The sequence below is a fragment of the Lepisosteus platostomus genome, chromosome 18 (genome assembly GCF_059453375.1).
Source record: "Lepisosteus platostomus isolate fLepPlt1 chromosome 18, fLepPlt1.hap1, whole genome shotgun sequence".
NCBI classification, from domain to species: domain Eukaryota; kingdom Metazoa; phylum Chordata; class Actinopteri; order Semionotiformes; family Lepisosteidae; genus Lepisosteus; species Lepisosteus platostomus.
This window is the reverse complement of record NC_142628.1, coordinates 16,716,258-16,728,794: the sequence shown is the minus strand read 5'-3', so window position 1 is coordinate 16,728,794 and position 12,537 is coordinate 16,716,258. Positions and strand designations below refer to the sequence as shown.

Genomic DNA, 12,537 nt, shown 5'->3' with positions numbered 1-12,537 from the left:
AGCACCTCCAAATCTCAGGCCATGGTTTCCTTGCAGAAAAGCAGACTGCTCTCTGTAGGTGAGGGAGATGCAGCTGCTGTTAGGGGTTAGTTCAGGTACCTTGGGGTTTTGTTCATGAATGATGTGATGGCCAGCACGAGGATGAGGCCTGTTGGTGAAATGTCAATGGGTACTGTGCTGGTGAAGAAGGATGTGAGTCCTTAAACAAAGTGTGTTTTAAAGGTATACATGTGTCCCTATTCTCACCTATGGACAGGAACCCCGGATGCCTGAAACGACCATGTCTCTGAAAAATATGAAAGCTTTCAAAGTTAAAACAGCTATAGTACACTTGCTCAGAATTTAAATCAGTTGTGTTCACTTTTTAATGTTGTTCAACAAACTAATATATTAATCTTGAAATATTTGACAGGTGTGTCAGGATTTATATGTGAAGTTATATTTCTCTGGACTCTGTCTGTTGCTGAAGTTTTCACACATGACAGAAATATCCCTGGTACAGTATGCTTTCCTTTGTATTTATACACCTCTTGTTAGATATCAAGAGATGCGATGTCTTTATGTGAAATGCCATGGTGCATTTTTGCCTCTGAATATGAATGAAGAAAATGACAGATGATGGGCAGAATATTATTATCGGTATATTTCCATTTTCAGTGCACTGTCCTGGTGAGGACTGATGATAAATATAACTAATAATAATTTTCTTTCTTTTGTTTATTGTCAGTAACACTAAAGTACTTGTATAAGTAATGTTATCTGAGTTAGGTTTAACAGTAAAAGTGATTGAAAAACATTAGCAGTGTTTTATCTGTGGTACCTGTGGGGTAGATGGAGATACCAGAATATTGCTTTTCCTCATGTTGGATTCTGAAATTGGCAATGGTGTCACTGTCATTCGAACTCCTACAGCACTTCAATTCAGTAAGTAAAGAAATACAAGAACCAAATATAAACGAGTTGTTTAGAATGTAAAAAAATAATGTAGCCAGTGTTAGGATAATAGATGTTCTTTTTACATTTCAGGACATCTTCAGATCATCTTATACATGTTTGGGACTTCATGTTTAGCTATAGTGAATTCCATTGCACTCATATCAGCAGGTAAGTAATAAAATATAAAAATTGTATTCACTGTGTAATAATACATTTTCACGAGATAGTACATAAAATACAAAACACAGGATGGTGTTGGTATTTAAGTCCTTTGTAACATTGTGTGCTACAGTACATCCATCATTTTCATTACAACTGCTTTTTGAGTAACCCAATTAAGTAAATAAGTGACTTTTTTCAAGTTTTGTGCTCTGTGCCAGTGGTTTGACGAACACAGTGAATTTAGGCTCCATTTTTGGATCTTGAACACTGTAGAGCTGCCTGTAGTTCAAATAATTTGGAAGTTCACTCAATTACTATTTGAAACAGAGGTGACAGTTTTAGAATGTAAAGTTGGCAAACAAGAACATCCAGCCTACGTAGCTCATTTAAGTTTCGAGGGGCAATCTTAAGTACTTTGAAATTGTAAGCAGAATTGCAACTGTGATTTTATCACTTTTATTGAAAATGAGAGAAAGTAAATCTAATTTTGGATATTAATGTACGCTTGAAGAAAGATGTTACACTGTGGTTGACATATATATCTGATAAGTGATAACCAAAATATAATCTCTTATCAGATAGATTTGTACTTGTATAAGTAATGTTATCTACTGTAAATTAGGTTTAACTCTATTAACACAGTAAAAGTGATTGAAAAAAAATTGGAGTGTTTTATCTGTGGTACCTGTGGGGTAGATGGAGATACCAGAATATCGCTTTTCCTCATGTTGGATTCTGAAATTTGCAGTGGTGTCACTGTCATTCAAACTCCTACAGCACTTCAATTCAGTAAGTAAAGAGATGCAAGAACCAAATATAAACGAGTTGTTTAGAATGTAAAAAAAATCATTTAGCTGTTCTTAGAATAATAGAATTGGAATTCAAATATTTTGATAAGGAAGGTCTGCTACCATTGGTGTTTTTAAATAATTATTTAAAAATAGTTTCAGAAAATGACTCCAGCTTGGTGAAGGACATTCGCTTGGTAGTCTTGCCATTTGAATCCCTCTTTGTGATCTGCTGGATTGGTTTACAGATATATGCATTCTGTAAGTATCTCATGTTGTTCAGAAACTGGACTTTTTGGTGATTGAAAGTTGCAATAGTTTAAAAGTAAATGGAATGTTCTTTTACAATGTACTGCATGATATTATGCCTCTTGTCTCAAGAATTATTTTTTTCATGGTAGAAAATAACTTTGAATCATTCAGTTTTAACACATTTATATTCTTTTGTGTTTATTTTGTCTTTTTCAACTTTTTTCACTGCAAATGTGGTACAGGCAGCTCAACGTGCTCCAAGCTATACCTGGAGAGATTACTAGCTCCCAAACTGCCTCTAACCCTGAAAGTTGTACAAAGCATTGGAGCACAATAGCTACAGAATAGTAATCAGTGACAACGAAAGCTACATTTCTCTGGTAGATAAGGGAATGTGGCACCCTACATTCCTGCACTCCTTCAAAGCCCTTTCCTGTAGGATGGATACAAAAATATTTTTAAAGTTTTGGACTTTTTCCATTTAAATGTAACAGTCCTTGAAAAAACAACAGACATTTAATTTTGAATTAAGATAAGGGTTTCAAGAATTACCTCTGCAAATCAGACTAAAAGCAGAACATCATGTTTTACAAATTACAGCCTGGCCCATGTTGACTCCTGCCCTTGGTTTACTTCAAACAATCCGATTTGCTAGATAGTTACCTGTGCTGAATGTTTTTTTCTGCAGAACCTCCTCAGCACCTCCTGTGCTTCTCCATTTTACAACCAGCTTATTCACAGCAACAGACCACTGTGCAATCCAAATGCTTATCATAAATGATGAGCTTCAGGTTTGAACAAAAACATTACCCTGATACACTTCATTAATCCCATAGTTTTAACAATATAATCCATAATTTAAATCTGAAACCAGTACCTGATTTGCTGTTTCTTGTAGTTCTAGACTAGTTCAATGGAAGCTTTGAAAGCTGCCCCTGGTCCAGACTCAATCATGTTACAAAATAACCCAACACATGACGTCCCAGTTTAATGTGGAAGACGAGTACAGTCAGGACAGGAACTTATGATGTAGAGAAATGACTCTACAGTACCAAATTATGATAAGAAACTGGAATAAAAAATCCTGATCTAGAAATTCAGGATAAGATAGACAGGCAATTTAAGATTTGTTCTGTAACATAATCCCAGGAGTGTTGTTTGACAATAGTATTGTGATTTTTTCAAGGAGAGACTGAACTTTAATCTTCATCTGGGTCGTATTGTGCCTGCACCACAGGAGGTATTTATGAACAGTCATTTTACTTCTTAGAGGCTGCTTCAATGCTGATGCCTAGAAGTTTCAGGCTAAAGAAAGCCTTTCATATTGTAAAGATTATTCAGTTATGTTTTATTGATTTTTTTATTTTATATTTTTTATGATGCATTTTCAAAGAATATACTGATTGTGCTTTGGTAAATGCGTGGAGATGGGTTTCCTGTATATAACAGTGGATTTATAATAGTAAATAGTTAATGAAATATTTACACATGAAGATCAACAATGGTAAGTAGTGAACTTAAAAAAATACTATATTGCCACTTTTTCCACATTGAACAATTCAGCAACCAGAGTCCCAACCAGGTCTACTGCAAGTGATCACATTACTCCTGTCCTAGAGTCCTTGCACTGGCTTCCTGTCAGATTTTGTGTCGATTTCAAAATCCTCTTGCTCACCTTAAAGGCGTCTTAGCTACTGTCATCCTAATCCCCACCTCGCAACCTTCGCTCTTCTAATTCTGGTCTCCTAACTGTCCCCCAAGCCCATCCTATCTGTCCCCCAAACTCTATGGGTGACAGGGCTTCTCCTGCTGCACCCCAGAGCTCTGGATCTCTCTCCCCAAGGATATCAGAGAGTCTCCTTCTCTAAACTCCTTCAAATCCAGACTCAAAATCTTCTCCTGTAGAAGAGCCTCTACTTCACTGGTTCTGCTCTGTATCCCTCTTCTCCTGCTGGATTCAATACCCTCATCTACTGTCTCCTCTCACTGTGTGTTCTGATTGTACATATCTTGTGCATTTTTTTATTGATGTTATTGTTGCTCTGCAAAGGGCTTTGAGAAGCCACCTTTAAAGGCACTATATACAGTGCCCTCCAGAATTATTGGCACCCTTGGTAAAGATGAGCAAAAGGCAATGAAAAAATGTCTTTGTTGTTTATCAGCTTGATCTCACACTGAAAATATGAGAGAAATCTAACCTTCCAGTGAAGTAAAATTATTCAAAGAAAAAAAAATATTTAGAAAAAAATAAGCATTTTTCTCAAAAACACAGGTGTTGCACTTATTGGCACCTCCTATAAACAAAATCGAATTGACATATATTCCCATCCCATATTTTACCTTTTTTAAGCACGCCTGAGCCTTTAAGAACTCTTAAGTGGTCATCCATGACTTCGACTTCCTGTTTCACTGGGGTATAAATATGAGGTGACATGCAGGACAAACACCCTTAGTCATCCATCAATGGGGAAGAGAATACAGAAATGAAATGAGACAAAAAGTTGGTGACCTTCATAAATCAGGCAATGGCTATAAAAAAATAGCTTCACACCTGAAAATACCCATCTTCACTATTAGGGCAATAATTAAGAAGTTTCGAACAACCGGAGCTGTTGTGAACCTGCCTGGAAGAGGATGCAAGTGTATTTTGCCGCCACGCACAGTGAGGAAGATGGTTCGCGAGGCAAAACGTTCTCCAAGGATCACAGTTGGACAATTACAGGAGTTGGGTACATCCTGGGGTCACCAAGTGTCCAAAACTACAATTAGAAGCCACCTCTTTGCCAACAAACTATTTGGAAGGCTTGCCAGAAGAAAGCCTATGCTTTGTGTCAATCCACAAACATAAGCGTCTAGAGTTCGCTAAACATCACTGGAACTCTGATTGGAACCGGGTTCTATGGTCAGATGAGACAAAAATAGAGCTTTTTGGCAACAAACACCAGAGGTGGGTTTGGCAAAAGAAGAGTCAAGGTCATTCAGAAAAGAACCTCATCCCCACTGTTAAGTTGGTGGTGGATCTGTGACGTTGTGGGGCTGTTTTTCTTCCAAAGGCCCTGGGAATCTTGTTAGGATACATGGCATCATGGACTCCATTGAATACCAGGAGATTTTAGATCAAAACCTGTCTGCCTCTGCCAGGAGGCTAAGACTGGGTCGTGGCTGGAACTTCCAGCAGGACAGTGATCCAAAGCATACCTCCAAATCCACACAGAAGTGCTTCACTGACCACAGAATCAAGCTTTTGCAGTGGCCATCCCAGTCTCCTGACCTAAACCCCATTGAAAGCCTATGGGGTGATCTGAAGAGGCGAATCCACAAGTGAGGACCAAGGACTCTGAAGATCTGGAGAGATTCTGTATGGAGGAATGGTCTCAGGTCCCTTTATATGTGTTCTCCCATGTCATCCAGCATTACAAGAGAAGACTCAGTGCTTTTATCTTGGCAAAGGGAGGTGCACAAAGTACTAAATGCAGAGGTGCCAATAAATGTTACACCTGTGTTTTTGAGAAAAATGTTTATTTTTTTATAAGGATTTTTTGGGGGAATAATTTTACCTCACTGAAAGGTTAGATTTCTCTCATATTTTCAGTGTAAGATCAAGCTGATAAACAACTGAGACATTTTTTCATAGCCTTTTTTGCTCATCTTTACCAAGGGTGCCAATAATTCTGGAGGGCACTGTAAAATTGTTTAGCATTTATTATTTTTATGAGAATAATTGAGAAATATCTTTCAATATAATTGCCTGTCGTCAGTCAATTTAAAACTTCAAGTGTAATGTCAGTTTCATTTTAAATAAAATTGTAGTATAATTGGAATTACTGAATAACTCCCATTAAAAAAAATGTTTCTATGTCTTTTGTGTTGTATTATAGGCTTCCATGAATGTCCACCGAAATCTGAGGAATTCAGATAACAGCACAGTCTCAGGGAGCACAAGTGGCAGAAGACTACAATGCACCTTTCATCTATGAGGTTCAACTCCTGATACCCAGAAACTTCCATTCTAAAACAACAATTGATTTGCCTATAGAACGATTGTCTTAGCAACTCAAGGAAAAAGGAATATTTGTCAACATTATGTACAGTGCATTCATCCGAAAGCAAATGTACTGTAACAAATGTGGCCAACACCCACAGACATTCACCGACACTGTGACATCAAGGACATGTTCCTCTTCCCCAGAGTGACCTGGGGATGGTGCTGCTTCAGTGTTGTAGTTTTGTGAAACTAAAGTAACAGTGAGTGTGTCATTCACTGTATTAGTGTATCAGGAGTGGGTTGTGATATGCAGTGTTAACAGAGAGTATAATCGCCTTTCCTGTACACTGTCTGCTTGTCTAACTGCAGGTATATGAACCTGTTTAAAGAGAATTCGTAACTCTGCACAGCAAAGCAACAGTGTCTTTATCATCACCGCTGAGCGTGTTTATTTAAAACATCCAGTGTCCTTGAGGGCACTGTGCATAATTTGTGTGGTATCGGAAATGTGTTTTGCACTATTACAATAAGCAATAAAACAAAATTTTGATCATGTTTACAATTTGTTACTCCAGCAGCATTTTTATTAAAGGTCAATGTTATAAATCCTGTTTCTTGCCTGGTCCTTTTTTTTGTCCACTAGCTCTCCTTTCTGTCCCTGTCTCTCTTGTCCTCATGGTCTTTTCTGTCCTTCATGTCCTTGTTGAGGAGTCTGTTGACTTTTGTGTCTTTGTCCTTTCAGTATCATTGCCCTTTGTTAATGGAGCTCAATCAACTGTCACGCCCCCAGTACACCTAGAGGGCGCTCTACTTCTGTCCTGTTCCAACAGTAGTTCCCTGTGATTATTCATGTCTTTCCGGTGTGGCTTGTTGAGTAGCCTATTTACTTCCTGTGTCTGCTCTGCTCCTGGCTCAGCATTGAGGGTTAGGATGTCCCGAGACCCGCCTAGTACCGGGTCGTCTCCTCTGCGGCCTGATGGCGTAGGTTTCTACCCAACATTGTCTGTCCTCCTGAGCCCAGGTTAATGCCTGTTTCGCAGCTATGCATGGGGTGTTTTTGTTCCACGGCTTGCCCATCCGACATCTGTAACGTCAACACAACAGGGAATGTGTTTCAGAATCATTCACGAAACACACAAAAACGTTTCCTTGATGAAACAGCAGGTAAGGATCTTTAGATCAGTGAAATACAGATCACTCGTGTGACCAGACTGAAGCACCTGGAGATCTTCAGATCAGTGATTTACAGATCACTCATGTGACCAGACTGAAGCACCTGGCCTCCGAATGTTTTCAGTGTTGTCTGCTATGATCATCTTTGCCCTTGTTGTCTGGTTTGTCTTTCTTCTTTCTGTGTGTCTGAAACATGGCTGCCATTGTGATCTCTGTCTGCTGCTCTTTCCCCTCGTTGCCACTGGCTCTGCTGTTGTTTTTGTTGTCTCCTCTGTGTTTGTTCTCATCTCATCTCTCTAGTTACCCCAGACAGACAGTCCTGTTAGTTCTGCTCCACTGACTGATCTTTGTACAGACCAGGGCTTCCAGCTGATCTGATCTTCTGTCACTGGCTCAGTCTCTGTGGGCTTTGGGAAACAAGACCCTTCCTCACCCCCCAGCGTCACCTGCACTGCCTGACAGCTCTCTCATCTCCTGGAAGAGCCTCTGATTCACACAGCAGCCTCCGGGGGGCGCTCCTGCTCCTCTCCTGTGTCTCCTGGGTCCTGCACACTACAGGGCCTCCAGCATCTCCTCTGTCTGCTCCTCAGCAGGAGGGTCACAGGATCAGGGCCAGCAGGACAGCCTGGCTGCCTCAGGACAGAAGGCAAAGGGCTCTTTATAAAAGTGCCCACAGTCTGGCCAAGTTTCCCCCTGGCCTTTACCAGTCATGGCCTCCTAATAACCCCCATCTCTGAACTGGCTTCATCACTCTGCTCTCCTCTCCACTGAGAGCTGGTGTGCGTAGGGGACTGGAGCATCATCCAGGTGGGGCTGCACACTGGTGGAGGATTTATTATTATTATTTTGTTATTATTAATGGGGTGATTGTCCACTCTCAGTCAGTGCCAGCGGATCTGCACACTGACAGAGTCCCTCCAGGCCCTGTCCCTGTCACGTGTGACCTCTGACCCGGGGGAGGAGGCACATGCCCACACCTCTGCTCGTGGGTCTACAGCAGAGGCCGACCTCCTTCACGCAGCTACAGCAGTCATAGCTGGCCTTTCCAGCCCCAGTCCTGCTGCCAGGTCATACTGTACCAGCAGCACCACAGCTGTGATGAGGATGATGATGATGATGATGATGACAATTCCTCATCATCATCACTTATATAGCACCTTTCTGGACAATCCCCTCTTTACCACTCAAATCCCCTCCACCCCCATAGTGTGCAGCCCTCCCTGGATGATGCTGCAGTCCTCTCACACACACCAGCTCTCAGTGGGGAGGAGAGCAGAGTGATGAAGCCAGTTCACAGATGGGGGTTATTAGGAGGCCATGACTGGTAAAGGCCAGGGGGAAATTTGGCCAGGACACCAGGGCAACACCCCTACTCCTTAAAGAAATACTGTGGGATTTTTAATGGTTTTATGTCTCATGTGAAGGACTGGACCTTTTTTACAGTACAGTGTCCCCATCACTATACTGGGGCATTAGGACCCACACAGACCGCAGGGTGAGTGCCCCCTACTGGCCCCACTAACACCTCTTCCAGCAGCAGCCTCAGCTTTCCCAGGAGTCTCCCGTCCAGGTACTGACCAGGCTCACACTGCTGAGCTCCAGTGGGGCTGCCAGCTGGGAGCTGCAGGGACATATTGACTTAAACAGCTTAAGACAATCTTTCCTTGCAAAAAATGAAAAAACTCAAAGCAAGTCTAATGGTAGTAATGGAAATAAAAACATGATGAAGACTAGACTTCCTTCCCGACTAGAGTTACAGTAGAATCAGAAACACATCACATGTTCAGTGGTCATTGGGAATGCCCGTATCCATGAGTCAGGGTCGTTCTGAACCACCCAGCTGCGATTATTTCTGTGTGATTTCCGAAATCACGTCATATTTCTAAACTTACTAGCCAATGATATGCTGCAAATACCTTTAGTGTGACGTTTTTTTACTCACCCTTTTAAAGGTAACGACATTTTATCTCAGTCATTTTGTTCTTTGAATCAAAATTGATTTTATGAATAAACAGTAGAAAATCTTTGTTAAAATTGAAACTAAATAAAACTGCTGACGGAAATTGCCAGAAAAATTACCAAGCGTACCGGTACGGTCTAAAACATACCACGGTACGTACCGTGTGACTAAAGAACCGCGGTTTACCGGGATACTGGTTTTACCACCCACCTCTACTACTTACTTGTTAACTCTGCATGCAGAACATCTCTGTGGTGAAATGTTTGCTGCACAACCTGTACTGATCCGCTCGTACATCATATTATCAGTCATGACAGGGACTAGTGAGCAGGAAGGGCCGCTTCACGTCACAATTCATTGGAAGCCATGGTGAGACCAGAGCTTTGCAACAGCATGGCAACTTACAGTACTTTCACAAAGTTCACAATTGTGTGCTTAATTTGAATTTTTTAATTTTTTTCTATAACATCAATTAATTTATTTTGTTACTGTAGAAATTGGGACTGCAGTTGCCCCTTTAACTGTTTCACTGCGCTTGGTTCACAGACTCGAGGCATAAATGTGTATGTTGTTCAGGACTCTTGTCAAGATGCTTTGCTTGGACTTTTTAAAGAGACACGTTGCTTCTACTGATACCACCACAGGCACCTTCGTGTTCAGAAATCAATCGATTCTCCTACTTACAGTAGTTCTTCACCGAATTCTCTTCAATTCCTCTTGCCAACCAGTCATTATTCTAAATATTATCGGCCTTATATCGGCATTATATTCAAAATATTTCCAATTGTCGGAACTCACGTTCCTCTGAATCATCCTTTCCATCAATATCTCCAGTTGGCCCAGCAAACTATCCTCTCAGGGATTGCCCCTCGAACTCTCAACTCTTACTGGACTGCCTGGAAGAGCTTCCAATCCTTCCACCTCTCCACAAACATAAAATTCCCTTCTTTCGATATTCTCACCATATCACCCTTCGTTTGCTGTTGTAGAACCTCACTCAAAGTATGAGTATCCACCACCAAAGTATACCTCAGTGACATCCACTTCTTCCATAAACTCCTTTTCGGCACGACCCGTCCTCCCTTATCCACCCTCAAATTACTCTCCTTCTTAAAGGCTTTCAGCGATCTGAAAAACCACTTCCAAACCAGTGCGCACCACTTGCCTCAGACATCCTGGAATCCTGCATCTACTGTAAGTTCTTGGGTCTGGTTACCACTCACCCTGGGTCGACCGCACTCTCGAATCTTTATTCTCGATTCCTTTAGCTTCCTGAGATGCTCCGAGCTTACCGCTGCTTCCGCATCCTTCGATCCTTCTTCTCAACCCTGCTTATCTCACATCTGTATCTTATCTTCCGATACACTGACCTTCTATCTCAAGAAAAGCAAAACCGACCAACTCAGGTCCAGCACCCTCGATTATTATTTCAAACTCCGTTCCTACATCAGCCCATATGAGCCTCTATCTCATTACGAGCATCTTCGCACCCCTGCCAGAGTTTTACCTACCGGCTTCTGTTGGTAAACGAGAAAGGCCTCATCGTGACCCGCGACTGGTGTCTTTCTCACCTCCACGACGTCCTTCTAACCACCTGATACCCTCCTGAACGATTCTCCTTTAGATCAGGAGCCACTTCCTCTGCCACTCGCCAAGGCATCCCCGAGTATCTCATCAAACAACTCGGCCGCTGGTCCTCTGAGACCAATCACGCATACACTAAAACTAACCCCGGTATCCACGAGCAGGCACCTCCTCTCCTCGGCTGAATTAGTTCAATAATCATTGTTTTTCTGCACTGGTGACTGGGGGTCCCGCTTGGTTCTTTTGGGGGTCCTATCCTACCCGCCAAACAGCCGCGAGGTTGGCCCTCAGCCAAGCAGGTTAAGCCAAGTCTTCACATCCCAATAAACGATTCTAATTTCTCCCCACCTTTTGGCTGCTGTCAATCCTCGTGAAATGTCATTCAATTTGCACCGTTAAGGGACTCCAGCGCCGCAGGAATGAGTGGCAGAGGGTAGCGATTCTTAACGGTGATCTTGTTGAGACACCATGTAATCAACACATGGTCGTCTTAGAAATAAAAAAATTTGCACAGGCAGGAGAGGAGGACGGACGGATGAAGCCAGACTGCAGGGAGTCCTGGATGTAAGTTTCTAATGCCTTGGATTCCTGCAAGGAGAGGGGATAAACACACCCACTAGGTGGTAGAGCTCTGGGGACTAAATCGATAGCGCAATCGCAAGGACAATGAGGGGGAAGAGAGAGAGCCCTACGCTTACTAAAAGCAATGTGGAGGTCGGTGTAAGAGGAGGGAATATCAGAGGAGGTGACGTGAAAGATCTGAGAAACAGGAGGTTTCAGCAATGAGTTAAGCAGCGGAATCCCCAGGCTGTGAGTTCCCTCTCAGACCAGGAAATGCGGGGATTGTGTAGCTGTAACCAAGGGAAACCGAGAATCAGTGGGAGTGACGGAGAGTGAAGTTGAAGGAACTGAATAACTTCCAGGTGGGTGGCTAGAATACGCAAGGAGAGAGGGATCGTCTGCCATTCAACCAATCCTGGAGGGAGGGAGGAGCCATCGTTGGACTGGATGCGGATGGGAGGGGAGACAGGCAGCAAAGGAATCTTCAGAGAGGCAGCGAGTCCGGAATCTAGAAAGTTGCCTGCTGCACCTGAGTCAATGAAAGCCAGGGGAGATTCCTGAGAGCCGCCCCAGGAGAGAGTAGCAGAGAGGGACAGCCCGGATGCAGAAGGGTTGAGTGAGAGGACACTGACCTTAGCAAGGGGATGGGTGGAGCGATGGGGGTCGCACCTGACAGGAGGCTTTGAGGTGATCAGAAGCCCCACAATAGAGGCAGCGCCCCTCAGAGAGTCGGCGGTTCCGTTCCTCAGGAGTGGCTGGAGAGGAAACAGGAGCGGTACGGCTGGAAACAGAGCGGAGCAGGTGGCATTCAGTCCTACGTTGCTGTAGGCGGACATCAATCTCAGTGACCAAGGAAACAAAGCTCTCCAGGGTCGGTGTATGGAAGGGGAGGTGGGCCAGGTGATCCTTTAGTTCCTCAGAGAGCCCCCTATGAAACTGGTGGATGAGGGCTTCCTGGTTCCACGTAATCTGGGAGGCCTGAACCTGAAAGTCCGTCACATATTCCTGGAGAGTCCATGCACCTTGCGATAAAGCTGAAAGACGAGAGGCGGCGAAGTAGGGAGACTGGACCTGTCTGAAGGTGGCGGTCATGTTGTATGCTATCCAGCACTGCGTCAGGTAAGCTTGGCACATAT

General features: G+C 42.9%; 1 protein-coding gene across 8 annotated transcripts in view; it reads left to right on the top strand.

Annotated features, from left to right (window-relative positions):
- LOC148645813 (uncharacterized) overlaps positions 1-12,537 on the top strand; it is a 71,655-nt gene that overhangs the window by 15,270 nt on the left and 43,848 nt on the right. The window contains exons 14-18 of one of the 8 annotated variants that reach the window (XR_015928127.1): positions 413-496; positions 1,027-1,104; positions 2,043-2,147; positions 2,381-3,378; positions 6,017-6,729. The exons of the other annotated variants lie outside the window; for them this stretch is intronic. The gene's annotated coding sequence lies outside the window, so the exon portion shown is untranslated. Of the gene's footprint in view, positions 1-412; positions 497-1,026; positions 1,105-2,042; positions 2,148-2,380; positions 3,379-6,016; positions 6,730-12,537 lie in introns of those variants that run through there. 8 annotated transcript variants of the gene reach the window in all.